This window comes from Monodelphis domestica, chromosome 6, assembly GCF_027887165.1.
Source record: "Monodelphis domestica isolate mMonDom1 chromosome 6, mMonDom1.pri, whole genome shotgun sequence".
Classification (NCBI taxonomy): domain Eukaryota; kingdom Metazoa; phylum Chordata; class Mammalia; order Didelphimorphia; family Didelphidae; genus Monodelphis; species Monodelphis domestica.
In genome coordinates, this window is record NC_077232.1 from 50911402 (window position 1) to 50934482 (window position 23081).

A 23081-nucleotide genomic window follows, 5' to 3' on the forward strand; every position below is an offset into this window, starting at 1 on the left:
TTATAATAGCTTTATTTTTCTTAGTATGACTACCCCAGTCATGTTTACTTCTTAAGTTTTTCAGGGAATAAGGAAAAGGAACTATACATTCTTAGATATTTATAGTAGCTCTTTGTGGTGTCAAAGAACTAGTAAATGAGAGGATGCCTATCAAATGGGAAATGATTGAAGAAGTGCTGGCATATGGTAGTGATGGAATACTATTATGCCATAAGAAGGAAGGAGCAGGTTAATTAAAAAATGTGGGAGAATAGTATACATGTCAGACCAGAATAGTATACATGTCAGACCTTTGGGAGGGGAAAGACTTTAAAACCAAGCAAGACATAGAAAGAATCACAAAATGTAAAATAAATAATTTTGACAACATCAAATTAAAAAGCTTTTGCACAAACAAAACCAATGTAACTAAAATCAGAAGGGAAACAACAAACTGGGAAAAAATCTTCATAGAAACCTCTGACAAAGGTTTAATTACTCAAATTTATAAAGAGCTAAATCAACTGTACAAAAAATCAAGCCATTCTCCAATTGATAAATGGGCAAGGGACATGGATAGGCAGTTCTCAGATAAAGAAATCAAAACTATTAATAAGCACATGAAGAAGTGTTCTAAATCTCTTATAATCAGAGAGATGCAAATAAAAACAACTCTGAGGTATCACTTCACACCTAGCAGATTGGCTAACATGATAGCAAAGGAAAGTAATGAATGCTGGAGGGGATGTGGCAAAGTAGGGACATTAATTCATTGCTGGTGGAGTTGTGAACTGATCCAACCATTCTGGAGGGCAATTTGGAACTATGCCCAAAGGGCGACAAAAGAATATCTACCCTTTGATCCAGCCATAGCACTGCTGGGTCTGTACCCCAAAGAGATAATGGACAAAAAGACTTGTACAAAAATATTCATAGCTGCGCTCTTTGTGGTGGCCAAAAACTGGAAAACGAGGGGATGCCCATCAATTGGGGAATGGCTGAACAAATTGTGGTATATGTTGGTGATGGAATACTATTGTGCTAAAAGGAATAATAAAGTGGAGAAGTTCCATGGAGACTGGAACAACCTCCAGGAAGTGATGCAGAGCGAGAGGAGGAGAACCAGGAGAACATTGTGCACAGAGACTAATACACTGTGGTATAATCGAACGTAATGGACTTCTCCATTAGTGGCGGTGTAATGTCCCTGAACAATTTGCAGGGATCTAGGAGAAAAAAACACTATTCATAAGCAAAGGATAAACTATGGGAGTAGAAACACCGAGGAAAAGCAACTGCCTGAATACAGCCGTTGAGGGGACATGACAGAGGAGAGACTCTAAACGAAATTCTAATGCAAATATTATCAACATAGCAATGGGTTCAAATCAAGAAAACATGTAATGCCCAGTGGATTTACGCGTCGGCTATGGGGGGTGATGGGGGAGGAAAAGAAAATGATCTATGTCTTTAATGAATAATGCTTGGAAATGATCAAATAAAATATAAAAAAAAATAAAATTTAAAAAAATGTGGAAAGACCTACATGAACATGAAATAAGCAGAACCAAGAGAACATTATATACAATAGAAATGTTGTTTGAAGAATTACCTGGATATGTTCACCTCCAGAAAAAGAATCCATATAATACAAACATAATAAGACATAGTTTTATATACATTTTTTGTTAAATGATACTTTTTCTCTGTGTGGAGATGGGAGATATCTGAGAATTTTAATTGAAAAAATAAAAAAAAAATTAAGGAATTAAAAAAAAAAGTCTAGGTGGCATCTTAAACAAAGTAGGTATTTAATATATGCTTGTTTGTTGCATTGTATTGAAATAAAGTCCTTCCTTTGAATAGCTAAGCATACTTTAAAATCCTGTTCATTGATTGGTGAGTACCTAATAAGTAACATATTTCAGGAGCCCTAGTCCAAGATGCTCACTTCACTTCCAGGTAACAATCCAGATTTTACCACCTTCCAGTATTTGCCTCAAGAATCTTCCCCATCCTAGTATCATTTTTTCCTTGTCTTTCTAGATTGGGTCAACCCAACACTCCACTCAACCCTCTTTCTCCAACTTTCCCCCCTCTCCTTTACGTTCTCTATTCCCCTTCTTGAGAGTAAGTACTATATTATTTTCTTGGTTTTTCCCCCCTCCTGTTTTACGGTGTTTTAGGGCAAGGTTTATAGGGTCCCTATGACCTCTCCCTGATCTGGAGAGTAGGATGTTATATATTGTGGGCTGTTTATGTTTATTTTGTCCTGAAATTAAAGTATGCAGAATATAGAAAATGCCATTTTTACACAGCGAAAGAAAAAGGTTTACTATAGTGCCCAACACAAAGTAAGGACTTCTCTCTCTCTCTCTCTCTCTCTCTCTCTCTCTCTCTCTCTCTCTCTCTCTCTCTCTCTCTCTACCTACCTACCTATCTTTTCATCATAACTCACATGCCAAATCTCCCATTAAGTTTTCCCTAGTTTCACTAGTTGTTAAAGGACTTTCTCCATGAACCTTCATGTGACATTTTCTACTGTATCATACTAAGGCACCTATAATGAAGAGATATATAACTCTGGATTCTTGGAGAGAATGTATAGAGGGAAAGAGAAGAGAACAAGTATTTACTAACGACCTATAACATGCCAGGCATTATGCTAAGCACTCTATAATCTCATTTGATAATGACAACTGTAGGAGGTATGTGCTATTATGATTCCTACTTTACAGAAGAGGCAACTGAGGCATATTGAAGATAAGGGACTTACTCTGTGTGATATGGCTAGTAAGTTTCCAAGGATGGATTCAAACTCAGATCTTCTTGACTCTAGAATGAATGCTTAAACAATTATACTATATGATGGTGAATATTCATGATGGACTAGGTTGTTTGTTAAAGAAATTCTGGAGAGACATTTTTATTTCATAAAGGAGAAGAAAGAGTAAGAAAGAAGAGATAGGAAAGGAATGGGAGTATGCATTAGATATTTCAAGTTATTTTACCTATATAGCATTGTAGGTAAAAATAAGAAGGCATTGTAGAGGAGGCAACCATAATCCTAAAAGCAAAAGCAAATAACACTGTAGGAAAAAGAATAAAGAGCTAGAAAAATATAGTCAGCTAGAACCATATAATGGAGAATAAAACAACCTGGCAGATCTCAATGGGAAATAAAGACATCAATATATCACCTCCCAGGATAATAAAGCAATGAAATGTTCAAAAATTATTTTTCTAAGTCATCTAGGAATAAAATAAAACATCATGTTCCCAATATATGGTTTAGCAAGGTAAACATTTAATTAATATATATTGGAGAAATTTTGCCATAAAATGTGTTTAAATTTTACTTACATAGAAACTAATATGGACCACCTTATTCTTGATAAATACAACATGCATATAACTGTTCTAAGGTCCTATTTTTTATTTTATACTCATTTGTTAAAAGGAAGGCCATTCTTGAGATGACTGAAACATTAGAAAGTCATCTTTAAGATATCCTATAAAATCTAATACTTAAGTTGACAAAGAACTGCAATTTGTGGGTTGCCCATCTATTGAGGAAAGGGTGAACAAACTGTGGTTTGTGGTTTGTGTTGGTAATGGAATTCTATTGTGTTATAAGAAATGATAAGCAAGATGATTTAAAAAAAATTGGAAAGATCTGCAGGAAACTGATGCCAAGCAAAATAAGCAGAAGTGGGAGAATATTGTACACAATGATGAGTTGTGAAAACTTGGCTACTCTCAGTAATGCAATGATCTGGGACAATCTTGAAGGACTTATAATGTGGGATGCTAGGGAAAAAGAACTGTTGGGAGTTATCCTTCATATCAGTATACCTTGGGTTTTATTTTGGGGTTTGGGTTGTATATGGGTATGTTCTTGAAACAATGACCAATATAGAAGTGTGCTTTGCATGACAATAAAAATGAAAAATAAATCCAATATGTAAAATACTCACAATAAAATAATTTGTTCCCGGTATTACAGAATTTTAGACTTGAAGTATATCTCAGTGGATGCTAGTCCAGCCCATACCACAAAGGAAGTTCTTCTATAATATACCCATTAAGTGATCATCCAGCTTCTCATTGAAAGATCTCCTTGTAAGAGGAACACCACCTTCCAAATATTAGTTACTAGATTTTCTTGGCATCATGGCCAAACTGACCACTTTGTAACATACATTTCTTGTTCCTAGTTCTTCCCTCTGGGTCTTAGTAGAATGAGTTCAATCACTCAGTCTCATGAAAGTCCTTCAGATGCTCAAAGACAGCTTTTATATTCTCCTGGAACCTTGTTGTCTTCCAGCTAAACATAAGAGTACTCAATTCTTTTGCCTCGTTCTCATGACATGAACTCAAAACCCTTTTTCCTATGCCCTTCTCTATATCCTTTACTTTGCCAGTGTTCTTCTTAAATTGGGGGTCCTTACCCAAAATTAAACCATCCAGGGGTTTAATTAATACAACTCCCCTTTCCCTGAAAGCCAGGCATTCTTAATACAGTCCAACAGTGTATTCTATTTCTATTAGCTCTCCTATAATATAAGTTATTCATACTGTTCTTTCATTCCAATAATCCCCAAATCTTTTTCAGAAACTCTCATCATGACTCCCCCAGGCTACACCAGTCAAGTTGATATTGTTAACTATAATATATGTTATATATGTATATAGCTAATTAATTTCATAATTTGATATTCAATCTAATTCCCTCTCATCTGTCAATCAGTTTTTGTATCCTAATGCCATCATCCAGGGTTTTAGTGATTCCTTCCAGCTTTGAACTCCCCCATATCAGATGAGCATGCCAAGCATGCCTGCATCTAGGAATCTTAACTGATTTCATTAAAACAAAATCAGTTACAATTCATCAAGGTGTATGATAATCAACGGAGAGGAATTTATTAAGTATATGCTCCATGCCAAGCATTTTCCTGGGGGGATGGAGATAAGGTGCAAATTATTAAACAATCCTTATTTCCCTTAAATTCTAGCAGAAAGACAAGGACATATAGCATAAGCTTATATGGAATTAATATAAAAAGAATAAACACGATGTAGTTAAATGTAAGGTAGTCAGGGAAGGAAGGCATTAGCAATTGGAAGAATCTGGAAAGGTTACATTCAGAAGATGGTTCTTGAACTGAATATTGAAAGAAAAGAAAAATTTTCAGGGTGAGGACTTTAAGGAGTAAAGGTAAACTATATTCCATGATCACCTTCCTCATTATGCCTGACACTACCTTAGTGACATGATCAATAAACCTTAGTGGCTCTCTATTACTTCTTGTTTTAAATGTAGCCGCCTCCCTGTGTTATTTGAAACTTTCCTCAACATGGTTCCAAGATACCCTTCTGCCCTTATCACCTATTATTTCTTCTTTTTACTTTCTCTGCACTCCAGCCAAGCTATCCTATTTGATCATCCTCACATAGTACATCCCATTTCCCACACTTGTCCCTTTGCCCTGGTTGTTGCCCATAACTAGAATGGGCTTCTACATCTCAGCCTTTTAGATTACTCAGTTTGCCTCAAAATTTATATCCAGGATGAAATTCTCCATGACTACTTTTCTGATCTCTTTAATTGCTATAATATTTCTTTACTAATTGTCTTATATTTAATGCATATGTATAAATGGTATATACCCATATAATCATTATATATAGAGAGATTATATATATATATATATATATTGAAATGTATAAATATTATTTCCCCTAATACAATATAAGCTCTTTGTGTGCAGTAGATATTCCCTTTTAGCTTCTGAATCTCTTCAGTTAATGTGGTACTTGATACATAGTAGGTGCTTAATAAAGGCTGACTGATTGATTGAGACTATACTTCTATAAGAGTAACCTAAAAGCTCATCATGTTACATCATTGCATCATACCAACCAGTCACTGAATCCCCATGTTTTTACATATGGATGTCTATCTAGTCATTTCTTCTTTATCTATCTAGCCACTTCTTCAACAGTAATAGTCTGTTGAAAGACAAACAGATTATAGGAAGCCATGATTATGTGTGACGCTTAACACACAAAGACAATCGTCATCCTCGGTTACCGAGAGACTACTACTACTACTACTTTGTAGACTATAGATATAAGACCATCTGTAATGCTTCCTGCTGCTGGTGCAAAGCTAGTCCCATTCTCAGATCTGCAATAGAGTTGGCATTTCAGCACCATGGAGCAATAATTTTCCATCATTTCTATCATTGGCTTTAAGCTTAGATCAACTTCATAATTGGCAGACGTTTGGGTTCTTGGTGAATAGATGAAAATGTCATTCCTCTCCCCAAAGGGCCACTCTGTAGACATTGTGGGCATCCTCAAATTCACCAGTGTCACATCAGGATGTCCTTAAAAAGCATTGTTGGGAACTATTTTGCCTTCACCTAAGGTTGCATCGTATCCAAGCTGGAAGGTAGCTAAAGACCTCTTCTGCTCACAGAGCCTGAAGAAATGTGATGCTTCCTTAAAATGCTATCTCAATAAGATCGACGCCAAATAAAAGCCAATAATTCAATGTTCAGCATTCAGTCATGATGTTCAAGGCTGCCTGGGTAGAAGCAGGAGGAAGAAGAGCTGATATGGCAGCATTTTCCCTGGACCTGTGCTTTGGGACCCAGACTGGGCATTTTGATGGATATTTATCATAATGGTCCAGTGAAGGGAATCAAATTAATATGGCTAATGATTATGCTGGCTAGTACTCTTCTGGAGTTCTGTAGCACTCACAGTGCTTTTGTAGGCATTCCTCCACTATTGTTCTTCTCCCATGCTGCAGTAGCCTGAAGAGGTGACCCTGAGATCTAAAAGGTCTATGCAAAGGGGGCACAAATTCTGGCTGGTCAGTCTGGGGATGGGCCATATTTTTTTCTATTATAGAGGTTTAACACTAGAAATGTACCGAGATTAACTCTTTTGACCACGGTAATGAAGATGATCTTTGAAGGCATGTATTGGTAGCAATGTACAGGAGTGAAAAAAGCCACCACACGAATGATATCAAAGGCATAGCTCAAGCACAATTCACTAATATTTTTATAATTCTAGGACAGTTAATAAATATCAAGCACCTACTATGTGCGAGCACTGTGCTAATTGCTGAGGATATAAAGATGAAAGAGAAAGATAGTTTCTATCCACAAATATAATACTACAATAATTATTCTATAAATATAATAAATAACATATAAGATATAAATGCAATGAATAGTATATAATATATGACTATAATATATAAATGTAATAATGAAAATAAAAATAATAGGGTAAGAAACATTGAAAGATTAAAGGGGCAACTAGATAGCACAGGGAATAGAACACCAGACCTGGATTTGGGAGGATCTTGGGTCAAATCTGGCCTTAAACACTACTAATTATGTAGCCCCAGTCAAGTGACTTAACCCTAATTGCCTATACTTAACAATCTTGTCTTAGAATTGATATGAAGACATAACATAAGGTTTTTTTAAGACACTTAAAATGTAGGGTGTAAACATATATACATATATATATACATATATAATATTTGCATACATATAAACATGTATATGGAGAGAGAGGAGGAAGAGAGAGAGAGAGAGAGAGAGAGAGAGAGAGAGAGAGAGAGAGAGAGAGAGAGAGAGAGAGAGAGAGAGAGAGAGAGAGAGAGAGAAGATCATTTAGTCCATAGAGTACAAGTTGGAGGAAAATGAGGAGATGGCTAGCCAGGAGTCCTCTTTTAAAGAAAGTTAAATGAAGGCTTGGGAGATATTCTTTGATTCACTCTATAGACGTCTAAATAATCAGAGGTTCAGAGAGATTTGATGAGCTGTGAATACTATTAGGGGTAAAATAAGATTTGGGGTTTTGATAATTAGCTGTTCTTATTAATAAACAGATATCAGCCCCAAATTAGAAACAGTTCCAAAACTGATACACTCTCAAAGGATGAGTTTTCTACTCATGAGGTTTCCCGAGAACATGGTAGAGTTCAATAAAAGAGTATAAACTGGTAGGAAATGAAGAATTATCCAATTGTCGGTATCCCCTCACTAAATTTATTTGAATTTGCTCTATAATATTTTGCATTTACATATCTGGGCATATTGGTTTATCCCAGGAGAATTTAATATCTCTTGAGGTAGATATCAATTCATTTTTTTTCTTGGCATCACTAACAGCAGTCAAAGTGCTTTGCATATTGAAGCAATTTACTTAATAAATGCTTTCTGAAATAAATTGAATGAATAGTAGGGTGTGGACTTCTCCATAAGAATGTGACCTCCTTGCTTTCACAAACTTCTTCTACTACTTTAAAACTCTACTGCTTAGCACATAGATGAATACCTGAAATACTTTCTTTAATATATATTTTACCCCTATATTTAAATGTAGACCAAGAGTTTTGCTGGGCAAAATATTTTACCAAAGCAATCAGGTTTGGTTGCTAACATATGCAAAATAAAGACAAGAATATCAATCAGAAGACCTAATAAGACTTCCGTGTAAGCATGGTGGCAGTCTAGATGCTGGATGCTTCCTCTCCTTAGACCCTTAGACAGATATTGAATACCTCATAAGACCCAAAAAAAAATTTTGATAAGAACAAAGGGACTCTACAGTAGGGCGCAGCATTGAAGGTACATGGGATTTGGGCATATCTACACTATATGGGGGAGAAAAAGCTCCCACCCAAATGTGAGCTGATCTACCTTCCCCCACCCTACCTACAGAGCCAGAATCAGAGCCAGCGAGCGCCAGAATCAGCAATTGAGCGAGGGACACCCATGCAGTGAGCAAGGGGCACCTTTAGGTCCTTGGGAGCTGTCTAAAAATACCGAGGACCTACCCCTGAGAGCAGCTAAACCTGAAACCCTGGCGGGCTAGGGAGCTCAGACCATGGGCCCTCTCAGCAAGGAGGCACAGAGAAGAGCAGCAAATAGCAGAAGCTGCTGAGATTTGAGAGCTTGCCTCAGGCAAAATCTTTGCTCCTTGACTCAATACACAGAGAGCCTGCCAATCTCACTCATATTTCTGACTAAAAAGGGAAAGAAAAACCCCCATAGTGATGGCAAATTGTTCCCAGGAGCCTCAAACTCCATCCAGCACCCAATAAATAAATAAATAAATAAATAAATAAATAAATAAATGAATAAATAAGGCATTGACCCTCAAAAATTTTTACAGAGGAAAAACCCAGGCTACAGAGGAAATACAGAAGGAAATTTAATAGTAGTAGTAGTCTCTCGGTGACCGAGGATAATGATTGTCTTTGTGCGTTTTCATCTGTGATGTAGATGAGTGTGCACAAAGACACTTGAAGGAGATTTAAGTGAAAAAGTCGTTGCACAGAGACAGTCCCACTCTCTCACTCTCTCGGCGTTGGAAGCCTGGGTCCAGTGGCACGAAAAATAGTTACACCTGGAGACTTCCTCAGCTGCATTGGATGGCCCTGTTGTCCTTTGTGCTCCAACATGCCCTAAGCACTCCACAGTGCTTTGCTGAGTCGCCCTCTCAGCCCTTGAAAGAAGGAAGGAAATTTAAATAATGCCAAAACCTTCAAAAAATGGAAATTATCCACAAGCTCTTGAAGAATTTAAATTGGAGCTTATCCAAAAGATGGAAGTCTTTTGTCAAGAAAAGTGGGAAATAGTTCAAAGAGAAAATAATAGTTTGAGGGACAAGAACTCCCAATTGGAGAAACAGCTGGAAGCTACAAAAAGCAGGATAGGCCAAACCGAAAAGGAAATTGAAAAGATTAAAGCAGAAAACCAAAAGATTATAACAGAAAACCAGGCCTTAAGGACAAGATTTGGGCAACTGGAAACCAATGATCTTGCAAAACAGTAAGAATTAATAGAGCAAAGTTAAAAGACTGACAAAATAGAAGAAAACATAAAATATCTCAATGACAAGATAACAGATCAAGAAAACAGATCACGATGAGACAATGTGAGAATCATTGGTCTACCTAAAAGCCAGAAATAAATGGAATTCTTGACATCATACTACAAGAAATTATCCAAGAAAACTGCCCTGATGTTCTTAAACAAGGGGGATAAACTAGACATTGAAAGAGTTCATAGAACAGTCCCACACTAAATCCCCAAAAAAGTCCCAGGAATGTAATTGCCAAATTCTAGAGCTTTCAAGCTAAGGCAAAAATTCTACAAGAAGCCAAAAAGAGACAATTCAGATACCAAGGAGCACCAGTGAGGATCACACAAGACCTGGCAACTTCCACACTAAAGGACCACAATGTCTGGAACATGATTTTCAGAAAGGAAGAGAACTGGTTCTTCAACCAAGGATCCCCTATCCATCAAAACTGACTATATACTTCCAAGGGAAAGTATGGGCATTCAACAAAATAGAAGATTTTCAAGTATTTGTAAAGAAAAGACCAGAACTAAGTGGAAAGTTTGATATCCAAGCACAATGATCAAGAGAAACATGAAAAGTTTATTTTACAGATAAGAAATGGAGGCACAGAGGGTTAAATGACTTGCCCAGAGTCATGCAAATAGTAAATATCTGAGGTCAGATTTGAACTCAGGAAGAGTCTTCTTGACTCCAGGTCCTGCTGTCTGTACCCTTTGGTACCATCTAACTACCAAAATGGAAGCAATTGAATTTGCCAAAAGAAAGAAGGTGTAGAGAGTTTGCTCTTAAATTAATAGCACCCTAAAAGACTTCTGCCCTTTGATCCAGCCATAGTACTTCTGGGTTTGTACCCCAAAGAGATAATAAGGAAAAAGATGTGTACAACAATATTCATAGCCTTGATCTTTTTAGTGGCAAAAAATTGGAAAATGAGGGGATGCCCTCCGTTGGGGAATGGATCAACAAATTGTGCTATATTCTGGTGATGAAATACTATTTTGCTCAAAGGAATAATAAACTGGAGGAATTCCATGTGAACTGCAATGACCTCCAGGAATTGATGCAGAGTGAAAAGAGCAGAACCAGGAGAACATTGTACACAGAGACTGATACATGATGGTATAATCACATGTAATGGACTTCTCCATTAGTGGCAATACAGTGATCCTGAACAACTTGGAGAGATCTGCGAGAAATAACAATATCCCTAAGCAAGTGCCTTAGCCCTCTTTGCCTCAGTTTCCTCACATAAAAATGAAAAATGAGCTAGAGAAGGAAATGACAAATAACTTGAGAATTTTTGCCAAGAAAACCCCAAATAAGGTTACCAAAAGTCAGATACCACTGAAATAAATGAACAATAACAAAATGAATTTCACTCATCAGTGACAGAAGAATTTGATCTCAATGAAGAAAACAGTTAAAAATTAAAGACCTCATCCTAGCTTAGGGACAATATGCTATATTTTTTTTATCTGTGTCATGGCTTAGACAAAAGAACTCTTATCCCTGCTTGGTTGGGGAAGATTCTAGTCACTTTACCAAGGAGTTGGCACGGTTGGGCAAGCCTAAAAGACAATAACAAGGAGTAACTCTTACTTGAATAAGAACTATATTACCAGCAACTACCACAGCAAAACTCAGATGAGATCAACAGATTTCCAGAGTTACCTTGAACTCAAAAATATGTCAGAAGAATATAATAGTCTCTGTAAAAGCATGAGTGACCAGCATGCACAGCAATGATGCCATGGCCAATGAGGAATAAAGCTTTGGGAACAGCAAAAAGATCTCATCAGAAGACATCAGGGTCCTGCATCACTGGAAGTGTGAATTTCCTCTGTAGACATATTTGCTATATGTGGGACCCTCATGTCTGATCTTTATATATGTACCATCTCCATTGAAAGGATGTATACTGATAAAAGAGTATTTCTTAGGTTTCAATGTCTTTACTTTTAACTAATTGTATCTTGACTGACAAGAAAAAAAGTAACCAAACTGATTGAGAGTCATGTTGAAAAGATATGGACTAAAAGAATACCTGGCTTTTGGGATAGTTGTTTGGGGACCACAGGTCCCCAAATGTAATCACTCCAAATGTTAAATATTTATTTATGACATTATTTATTTAGTTAATTAATTTAGAATATTTTTCCATGGTTTCATGATCCATATTCTTTCTCTCCCCACCTGCTAACCCCCTCCCATAACCAATGAACAATTCCACTGGGTTTTCATGTATCATTGATCCAGACCTATTACCATATTATTAATATTTGCAATAGAGTGATCATTTAGAGTCTACATCCCCAATCGTACCCCCATAGAATAATGTGATCAAGCATGAGTTTTTCTTCTGGGTTTCTACTCCCACAGTTCTTTCTCTGAATGTGGATAGTGTTCTTTCTCATAAGTCCCTCAGAATTGTCTTGGATCATTTCATTAGAGCAGTCCATTACTTTGATTGTGCCATGATGTATCAGTCTTTGTGTAAAATGTACTTCTGGTTCTGCTCCTTTCAATCTGCATCAATTCCTGGAGGACTTTCCAGTTCACGTGGTATTCCTCCAGTTCATTATTCCTTTGGGCACAATAGTATTCCATCACCAACATATACCACAACTTATTCAACCATTCCCCAATCAAAGGGCATTTCCTCATTTTCCATTTTTTTTTGCCACAACAATGAGTGCAGCTATGAATATTTTTCTGCACATATTTTCTCCCATTATCTCTTTGGGGTACAAACCCAGCAGTGCTATAGCTGGATCAAAGGGCAGGCAGTCTTTTAAAATCCTTTGGGCATAGTTACAAATTGCCTTCCAGAATAGGTGGATCAATTCACAACTCAACAGCAATGTATTAGTGTCCCAATTTTGCCACATGCTCTCCAACATTTATTATTTTACTTTCCTGTTATATTAGCCAATTTTCCAGATGTGAGATGGTACCTCAGAGTTGTTTTGATATGCATTTCTCTAATTCTAAGAGATTGAGAACACCTTTTCATGTGCTTACTGGTAGTTTTGATTTCTTTATCTGAAAACTGCCAATTTATTTCCCTTGCCCATTTACCAATTGGGGGATGGCTTGATTTTTTTTGTACAATTGATATAATGCCTTGTAAATTTGAACAATTAGAACTTTGTCAGAAGTTTTTGTCATGAAGATTTTTCCCAATTTGTTATTTCCTTCTAATTTTGGTTGCATTGGTTTTGTTTGTACAAAACCTTTTTAATTTAATGTAATCAAAATTATACATCACATATTTTATAATATTTTCTATTTCTTACTTTATCTTAAATTCTTTCCTTTCCCATAGGTATGACAGATATACTATTCTATGTTCACCTAATTTACTTATGATTTATTTCTTTATATTTAAGTCATTCCCCTGTATCTTGGTGGAGGGTGTGAGATGTTGCTCTAAATCTAATCTCTTCTATACTGTTTTCCAATTTTCCCAGTAGTGTTTTTTGTCAAATAGTGGGTTCTTTTCCCAAAAGCTGGGATCTGTGGGTTTATTGAACACTATCTTGCTGAGGTTATTTCCCCCATGTCTATTCCATTGATCCACCCTTCTGTCTCTTAGCCAGTACCATATTATTTTGAAGATCACTCATTTATAGTACAGTTTAGATCCAGTATTGCTAAGACTCCATTCTTCACATTTTGTTTGCATTATTTCCCTTGATATTCTTGATCTTTTGTTCTTCCAAATGACCTTTGTTATTCTAATTCAGTAAAAATAAGTTTCTTGATAGTTTGATAGGTATGGCACTGAATAATTAAAGTAATTTGGGTAGGATTGTCATTTTTATTATGTTACCTCATCCTACCCATGAGTAATTAATGTTTTTTCCAATTGTTTAGATTTAGTTTTAATTGTGTGAAAAGTGTTTTGTAGTTGTGTTCATATAACTCCTGTTTGTCTTGGTAAATAGATTCCTAAATATTTTATATTGTCTAGGGTGATTTTAAATACAAATTCTGTTTCTAACTTTTGCTGCTAAGTTGTGTTGGAAATATATAGAAATGCTAATTATTTGTGTGGTTTTATTTTGTATCCTGCAACTTGGCTAAAGTTGTTGATTATTTTCAACAGCTTTTTATTTGATTCTCTATGATTCTTTAAGTAGACCATCATATCATCTGAAAAGAGTGATAAATTAGTCCCCTCACTGCCTATTTTAATACCTTCAATCTTCAGTTTCACCTCTAATTGCTACTGATAGTGTTTCTAGTACAATGTTAAATCATAGAGGTGATAATGGGCATCCTTGTTTCACTCCTGATCTTATTGGGAATGCTTCTAATTTATCCCCATTGCAGATGATGCTTGATGATGGTTTTAAATGTATATTATTTATTGCTTTTAGGAAAGGTCCTTCTATTCCTAAACTTTCAAGTGTTTTCAATAGGAATGGGTGTTGTATTTTATCAAAGGCTTTTTCTGCATCTATTGAGATAATCATGTGATTTCTGTTGGTTTGGTTGTTGATAATGGTCAATTATGTGGATAGTCTTCCTAATATTAAATCATTCTTACTCCTGATATAAATACTACCTGATCATAGTGAATAACCCTTATGATAATTTGCTAGAGTTTTTATGCTAGTATACTATTTAAGATTTTTGCATCTATGTTCATATTTGTGTCATAAAAGGAATTTAGTAACACTCTTTCTTTCTTTGCTTATTTTGTCAAATAGTTTGTATTGTATTGGGATTGTTTGTTCTTTAAATGTTTGATAGAATTAACTTGTGAATCCATATGGCCCTGGGGATTTTTTCTTAGGGAGTCCCTTGATGGCTTGTTCAATTTCTTTTTTCTGAGATGGGTGGGATTGTTTAAGAATTCTATTTCCTTTTCTGTTAATTTAGGCAATTTATATTTTTGTAAATATTCTCTCCTATTTCACCTACATTGTCATATTTATTGCCATATAATTGAGCAAAATAGCTCTTAATAATAATCTTAATTTCCTCTTCATTAGAGGTGAGGTCACCCTTTTCATCTTTGTTATTGTTAATTTGGTTTTTTTTTCTTTCTTATTTATTAGATTAACCGGTACTTTATTTGTTTTATTTGTCTTTTTCAAAGTACCAGCTCCTAGTCTTAACAGTTCAATAGTTCTTTTGCTTTAAATTTTATTAATGTCTCCTTTGATTTTTATGATTTCCAATTTAGTGTTTATTTGGTGATTCTAAATTTGTTCTTTTTCTAGTTTTTTAAGTTTCATGCCCAATTCATTTGTTGATATATGCACTCTGGGATATAAATTTTCCCCTAAGTACTGCTTTGGCTGCATCCCATAGATTTTGAGAAGTTGTTTTCTCATTGTCATTCTCATCAATGAAATCAGTAATTGATTTTTGATTTATTCTTTGACCAACCAGTTTTGAAGAATTACATTATTTTTTGAAGAATTAGATTATTTTGTTACATATTTATGAAACAATGTGACAAGCCTCTGTATGACCCACAGAATCAATTAGCTACAAACTCACCCACTTTTTATATGCTTTCTTTGTTGGATTAAAACCACCAAAAGATAGTTTTAAAATATCCATTCAACAATAGCAATAATTAATTGAAACACTTCCTTATGCCAAGTACTATGTTATCAGTGTTCATTTTAAGTTGTATTCATTAATTTTAATATATACAACATTATTACTTTCTCCACTGTTATTTTTTTTTTTGCATCACCAAACATCTCTGGAAGTTTCAACATCAATTAATTTTTAATTCAATTCAACAAATATAAATTGGACATTAAGTTTGTCCAGTCTTCTTTGCTGTACTTGTGGCCATAAAACAAGAAACAAGACTTGGTCCTTGCCCTCATTTTGATGGTAGAGTATAAGGGAGAAAAGATGGGAATTTCAGAGAATATCTTAATTTAATATCCCAAAACATTCTCCCTAGATTACTTATGTTTCAGTACTGGGCCTTGAGCCAGGACTCAGATACTGAAGTTCAAAGCCAGCCTCAGATACCTATTAGTTTTGTGACACTGGACAAGTAACTTATCCCTGTTTGTCTCAGTTTTCTCATCTGGAAAATGAGTTTGAACAAGAAATGATATGAAATGTGAAGGAAATGTTAAACTACACTCTAATTTTTGCTAAGAAAACACCAAAACAGGTCAAAAAGGGTCAGATGCTACTGAAAAATTCCTCCACAGAATTCGAACAACAGTAATAGGCAAAAAGAGTCCAGATTCATAATTGTTGTTAGCGATTCATTATGCACAGCTTAGGAGTTTCCTCCTAAGGGCCATTCCATTGCAGAAGTGGAAAGAATTTGAATTGAACAAATGAAGCAATCTTTTCACTTTATTAAGTGCATCTCTTATATAACTGTGCAATCAATCCCTATCAAACCCTATCATCCTAGAAGATGTAAAATATCCTAAGTATTTAAGTGTTCAACTTAGCATTGAGGAGTTGTATAGATTCTTAAAGGCTTCATTTATGATGATTATTAGCATTTTGGTGTAAACTGTTATCCTACTATCCTTTCACATATGCAAATTCACTAAGGATTTATGATTTGCTAGCATGGAAAACTCCAGGTATAATGATTAACTTTACTAACATAAATTATTGATCTCAATTCATCTGTGATGTAGGAGTTAATAGCCATGGGATTGATCAGAGGCATGAAAAGGGCAAATTACTTCTCTCTAGTTATTGAAATATTAAGTATCCTAGGTGAGTTTTAAAACCAGTTCTTCTTGATTCCCTGCTCAAACAATAACACTGTACTGCCACAATACATTAACATAAGATTACACATATCATCTACCCCTATCTCTAATAGTGGTCTCTGGTCTATTCATTATTAATATCTCTCTTATCAAGAAGAAAAAATAATATTGTGTATAGTCTTAGAACTCTGCTTTTTAGACACACAGTATATAATGAACTATCAGTACATTTCTTCTTAATTAGTCATAAAAATTTTAATTATAAGTTTCTTGAGGGCAGAGGAAACACCTTCTTGATTCCTTATAATGCTAATCCCAAATATTGGCTATATTAGTAGGTAAGGGGATCAATAGATGGTTGAGGAAGAGGATAATTGACTGATAGATAAATGGGTGGTAGGTAGGTGGGTAGGTGGTGAGAGGGGCTAATAAATGGGTTAGTGGCTGTGGAGTTAGTTGAATGGTTGAGTGGCTGGCTGAGTGGGTAAATGGATAAAAGGATAGCTCAATAGTGATAGCAATTCAGTAGTAGATAGATCAATGGTGAATTGGACTAGTTTCTTTATTTGTTGAGCTGATATTTCTCTAATTTTTCCCAATGCACAGTGGTCTCTTTTGAGCACAGTTTTCTAGGATATATATACAAAAAGGTAACAAAATATTTGGGTTAGGGAAAAAAATGACTATGATCACTTCATATTTACTTGAGAATTGATGAATGTCTAACCTGTTAATTGCTTTAATCTGTTATGCAGGATGAAGAGTGAATATCTACAATTGGTTACATTTTTGCATGTAACTTATATTAATCAACAAGTCAATTAGCAGACATTATTTGCTTACTATGTGCCAGGAATTGCACTCAATGCTAATTATATAAAGAAAAACAAAACAAACAAATAAAACAGCTCAAAAAGAAACAAACAATAAAAAAGATCATATATTAATAGGGGAGACACCATGTACAGAGATGTATATATACAAGATGAAAAGAAAATAGAGAGATAGTGTCTAATAGAGAAGGATATAATAGCTGGGAGGAACTGAAAAGGTCTCCTGGATCAGGTAGTATTTGAGTTGAACATTGAAGGAAAACAAGATTTCCAAAAGTAAATAGAGGTAAGGATGGTGTTTCAGTTATGAGACACAGCTAGTACAGAGCAATGAAGATGAGAAAGCAATTGTCCTGTTCAAAAAGCTGAAAGTTGTCTGGGTATAGATTTGGGAATCATGTGCAGAGAGATAATTGAGCTCACCCATGGAAGCTGATGCAATTACCCAGTAAGAAAATATTGAGTTAAATGAGAATAGGGTGTAGGACAGAGCTTTGGAAGATACCCAGGCTTAGTGTGCATGTCACAGATGATGCTTCCGGAATTACTGTAAACTTAGAAGTAGTAATCAGGCAGATGAAAGAAGAACCAGGAGAGTGAAGGGCCAGGAAAGCCTGGAGAAGAAGTGGATTTGACATAGAATCTGACATATTGGACATAGGCTATGGCATATGACTTGTGACACAGTGGTCAGTACTATAAAGAGGTCAGGGAAGATTGGGAAAAAACCATTAGGTTTGGCAATTAGGAAGTGAATGGAAACTTTGGAAAGACATTAAAGTTGAATGAGGAAGCTGGAAACTTGATTGGGGTGTTCCAAAGAGGCTCAAAGATTAATCTTGAAAGTAGGTCATTTACTCAGGTTTATAAAACCAGAATTAAAAAGATGAAATTCTAGCAAAGAATTGATATGGCTCTTCTGAAAAGTACAGTTCTTTCCTGATATAATAACAATGATAATAATGATCCTATCTGATCATAATAATATAATTTTTCATTAAATGTACAATCTATCAATGTGGTAAGGATGTGAAAGACACTGAGTCTTTCTGACATGCCACAGTAACAAGCAAGAGAAGTGGTCTGAAGAATTAATAATTTAAAAGACTACAAATACTCATTAGAAGCAGTTTATAGGTCCTGAAAAATATTAGCTGCAATAGTTCATTTTCAATTAAAGTCATGAGGTTTTTCTCCTCTCCATGGAAATAAGGTTCTAAATGCTGGTGAAAGGAGCCCAAGTGACCTGTAAAAAGCCTGCCCCACTCACTGGAACACACAGACTAAAATGGAATTAGGATATAGACTTAAGTTTGCACCCCACTTTAACACTTACTTGTAGTATGGCCCTGGGCAAATCATCTAAGCTTTTTGAGCCTCAGTTTCCCCACCTGTAAAAATGAAGATGTTTATGACATTACTGGGATGCTCTGAGCATCAGAGGAGAAAGAATGTCAAGTTTTGCAAACCTGAAAGTATTATGCAAATGTTGGCTGCAATATTTATGCTAGAAAGGCATAGAAAACAATACTATTGTAAAAGAGTTCATCATTAAGCAGTGAATGAGCATAGACCAGGTTCCAGGCACTGTGCTAAGCACTGAGGATGTAAATAAAAATAAAAGCACAATAATAAAAGCAAACCAAAATAATGGTCCCTGCTCTCAAGGAGTTTGCATTTTAATGGGGGAGACAACACTAAACAACTGTATACAACATGATACATATTGGGTAAATGAGATAGAATCCCCATGGAAAGTGGCTAAAATTGGTGGGTGGGGGGTTTGGGGGAAGGATGACAGGAGTGGCTTCTTTTGTCTCATTTCAATAACTATTGATCCCATTTCCCATGATTCATGGGGTCATGAACCTTAGAATTACCTGGTTTGATGGTGGGGTGGGTGAGAGTAGAGATGAATGGGGGACAAGAGAGGGAAGACTACTTCTCAAAGCTGTTTCCCAGAGGAGAGGTGACTGCACAGTCCTCCTCAGTGTTTGGTGGGAAAATGTAGGTGTTCCCTTCTTTTCCCTGTCTTTCCCCTTCCTCTCTTCCTCCTTTCTTCATGAAAACCTTATGAGTAAGGAAAAATGGCAGATATTCTGGAGGAGGTACAGATAGAGAGGAGGCAGAAGGTGGAATGGGGAAATTAAGGGGAAGAAAGCTATCTTAGATAAAGACCTAGCTCTTCCTTGATATTTTCAGCTCCAAAAGAAACCCATCCAAAGTATATTCCGATTGCAGAGAGACCATCCCATTCTACTCCCCCTCCTCCTCCTCACCCCAGTGCTTCCTCTGGAAAATTATCCTACATCTGCTCTGTACAGAGTTTATATGTATGTAGTTATATGAGTTATATGCATATGGTCTCCCCAAATAGATTGTGAGCTCCTTTAGAGAAGAGAACACATTTTTAAATGTTTCTTTTATCCTCCCTACTTACCAGCACCTCTCTTAATAAATGCCTATTGATTAATTGTCTAAATTTTTTTCCATCACAGGCAGGATTTTAGAAGAGCCCGAGTCTCAAACTACTTTGGAGGGCATGAGGATTATAATTATTTAGGAATTTCAGAGATTGTTTTCAATTATTTATAATTGGCTCTTTGAGTGATTTTTTAAAAACTGTCTTAAGGCTCCTCTTTCCTTGATTCTATTAGCGTAGTGAATCCCTGAATACCTGATCTAAGCTAACTTTTAATGTTCCCAGGATTTTTAACTCAAGGGAGACAAACTATATCCCAGATTGGCAAATATTATAAAAAAGTCTCCACAGTTTCAATCCATCAGTGAGAATCAGAATTGGTAGGACCCATAGATTTTAGTCACTAATTTGAATGGGTCCAAATGCCTCCAAGTTAGATCTTTCCACTTCTGGCAAGAGTTAAGACTTAAAACTGCAAGCTGTTCAGTACTGTTCATACCACCAACTCAGTTATGGGATAACTGGAAAAGTGTCATTCTGAATTCCCCAAAGCCTAAGGTAGCTTCCATCACTCAGAAAGCATAATATTAGGAGAATATGTTACATAGTGGAGGATTTTTATATGTTACATTTTTGTAACCTTTTGTACCCAAATGAGCTACATTTGTCCAGATATCTCTGTTGACTTGGTCTTTTACAATTTCTTATCACCATTTAGAATACTCAGGCTATTGGAAAGAGAGAGAAAGAACCATCAATCCCAAATTTAATTTGGATTCATAGTTTCTGAATTTATAATCAATACTTGTATGCAATTACAAAAATTCATCATTTTACCCACCCACATTATAGATAACTGATATTAAATGTAAAAACATAGTATTATAATGTCTTGCTCTAAGACAATTTACATCCAAATTTTATCAGATATAATTTTTCATTGTCAGTATTTCCAGAGAATTTTGAGGAATCTAATAGCCTGAGAAGAAAACTATCTTATTACCCAGCAGCACAAACAGAAAACATCCACCTTCAGAACTAAGCATCATTGAACTATTCAACTTCCAAGATAATCAGACAGCAACTGAAATCCATTGTTTATCTTTTCCTCATCTGAATTATTTAAAAATCTTGTAACCATAGACAGAGAAGATGGTACTTAAAAGTCTTAGTCAATTTCAGGTTCACAAAAAGAGCTAATGAAAACAACCAGAGTGGAAGAAGAGTATGGATGAGGACAGAGATGGGAAAAGAAATGCTTTAGTGGTGATTTTAGAGTTGAAAACCTGAAAATAGAAAATATAAATGGAAAATAAATTCAAGTGTTCGTTTTACTCCCAAAATATTGTTAAGAACAGAAATGTCAACAGTAATTTGAGTATTTCTGCCCATAAATACAAATTTAATAGAAATATTCAAAAATGAGGCTTTGGCAGTAATTCTGACTGCTCAAAAATTGAGCCTTAGAGTGAAATAAAATAAATTATAAAGAATAGAAGGAAGGATAAAAAAGAAAATTAAGGAAAGATGGAAGGAAGATGTGTTTTTTAGTCTGAGTTTTTTTCAGATTTTCAAAACTTTCACTTTTGACAAGTACAATGAAGGATTGTGTTATTCTACCATTCTTAAACAGATATTTGAAAGGGTTTGCTATTTATAAACTAAGTGATTTAATAGCATAATTTTAAAATAAGTATGTGAAAAAGGGTTGACTGAGATCACGTACAAACTCAGGCAAAACAGGGAATAATACATGTTTTAAGTCTACATTTGGTTGCTTTTCAACCTAGTGAGAACCAGCAGAACTTTGAATCCATTAGTTTTGCTCTCTAGGACCCATGGTAATCTCAGCAACTGGATGGGAGAGTGGACTAGCAATTTCCCATGAATACCATTGCACAATTATCCAGGACTCTAATGTTTTTGTGAAGGTATCCAAACCATGGATGATCTAACTCCTTTCTTCTTTTACCCTTTTTATCCTTCATTCTCCTCCCTTAACCCTGAAAGTCACTAGCTATTCTAAAGACAGTCACAACTTCTCAGCTTTAGGTTTCTCTTACCAGAGAACCCACTGTGCATCTGCATTCATTTTAACAAATATATATCAGTCCTCACAGAAGTATTATCATGAAGCCCCTGGAGGGTTGGAATGACACACAAATATGAAACCTGCAGAATGAAAAATGTATCTTCCTTCTTTGTTCACTCCTTTCATCATTTTTCTTCCTTTTGTTTTTTTTCCAATTTTTTTATTTCAATCTATGGTGCAATATTTGAGTACTCATAGTTTCTGCCAAATATATGTCTGTGTTTATATATAAATAAACATATAAACATGAATATACACATATTTACACATACATACATATTTCATTTATTTTTATTATTGCATAGTAACTAATTGGGATGAGGAAAGTGATTGGTTGTTTGCTTCCTGTTATGCCAACATTGTTTGCTGCATTCAGCAGGTGGGTCCATGCCCATAGTGTCTTTAAGCAACTACATCAACTGGCTGGCATGATTAGGGCTAAGGTAGAGAGGTCTGTCAATTTGGGATCAAAGCAGTGAGACAGAAAAAATTTGAACCCAGTTCTTCCTACTTGGGGGCAAGTAGAATACGTCCAATTCCTTAAATGACTATGGCTAAAAAGGAGTTCTTTTTCTTCAGAGGATAGAAGGAAAAGTTATCATTGCTTCTGGCTCTCTCCTGTACCACAGGGGGAAATTATGAATATATTTTCATTTTGAACCAGCAATGTAAGTGATTCCTTTTTTTTTTTGCTTAGCATTGTTTTCCTACTGAAAATCTGCCTGACTGTGCCTATCACATCTGAGTCCTTCTAAGGATCTATTGTGATGCTATTATTTTTAACTGTGTGTTCTGTTAAGGATTGAGAAATATAGTTACGAGATCATAGTTCTTATTAGAGGAATCATGCCATTGGGTTGTATTCATATTATCCTGTTCATGTCACCCTCACACACACCTTCTACTTTCTTCATTATGCATTTCAGAAAACTAAGTAAGGCCAATAGCTATCTGGCAGCTAGGTGGCATAGAAGATAGAATGTCAGCCCTGCAGTCAGAAAGACTCAGCCTCCTGAGTTCAAATCTAGCTTCATTCACTGACTAACTATGTAGCCCTTGGGAAGTCACTTAACCCCATTTGCCTCAGTTTTCTCATCTATAAAATGAACTGGAGAAGAAAATGGCATATCATT

General features: G+C 35.5%; 1 protein-coding gene across 6 annotated transcripts in view; it reads right to left on the reverse strand.

Annotated features, from left to right (window-relative positions):
- Nucleotides 1–23081, reverse strand: part of ANO3 (anoctamin 3) — a 616473-nt gene that overhangs the window by 292172 nt on the left and 301220 nt on the right. Inside the window, exon 2 of one of the 6 annotated variants that reach the window (XM_056802003.1) lies at nt 18771–18825. The exons of the other annotated variants lie outside the window; for them this stretch is intronic. The gene's annotated coding sequence lies outside the window, so the exon portion shown is untranslated. The remainder of the gene's footprint in view (nt 1–18770; nt 18826–23081) is intronic. 6 annotated transcript variants of the gene reach the window in all.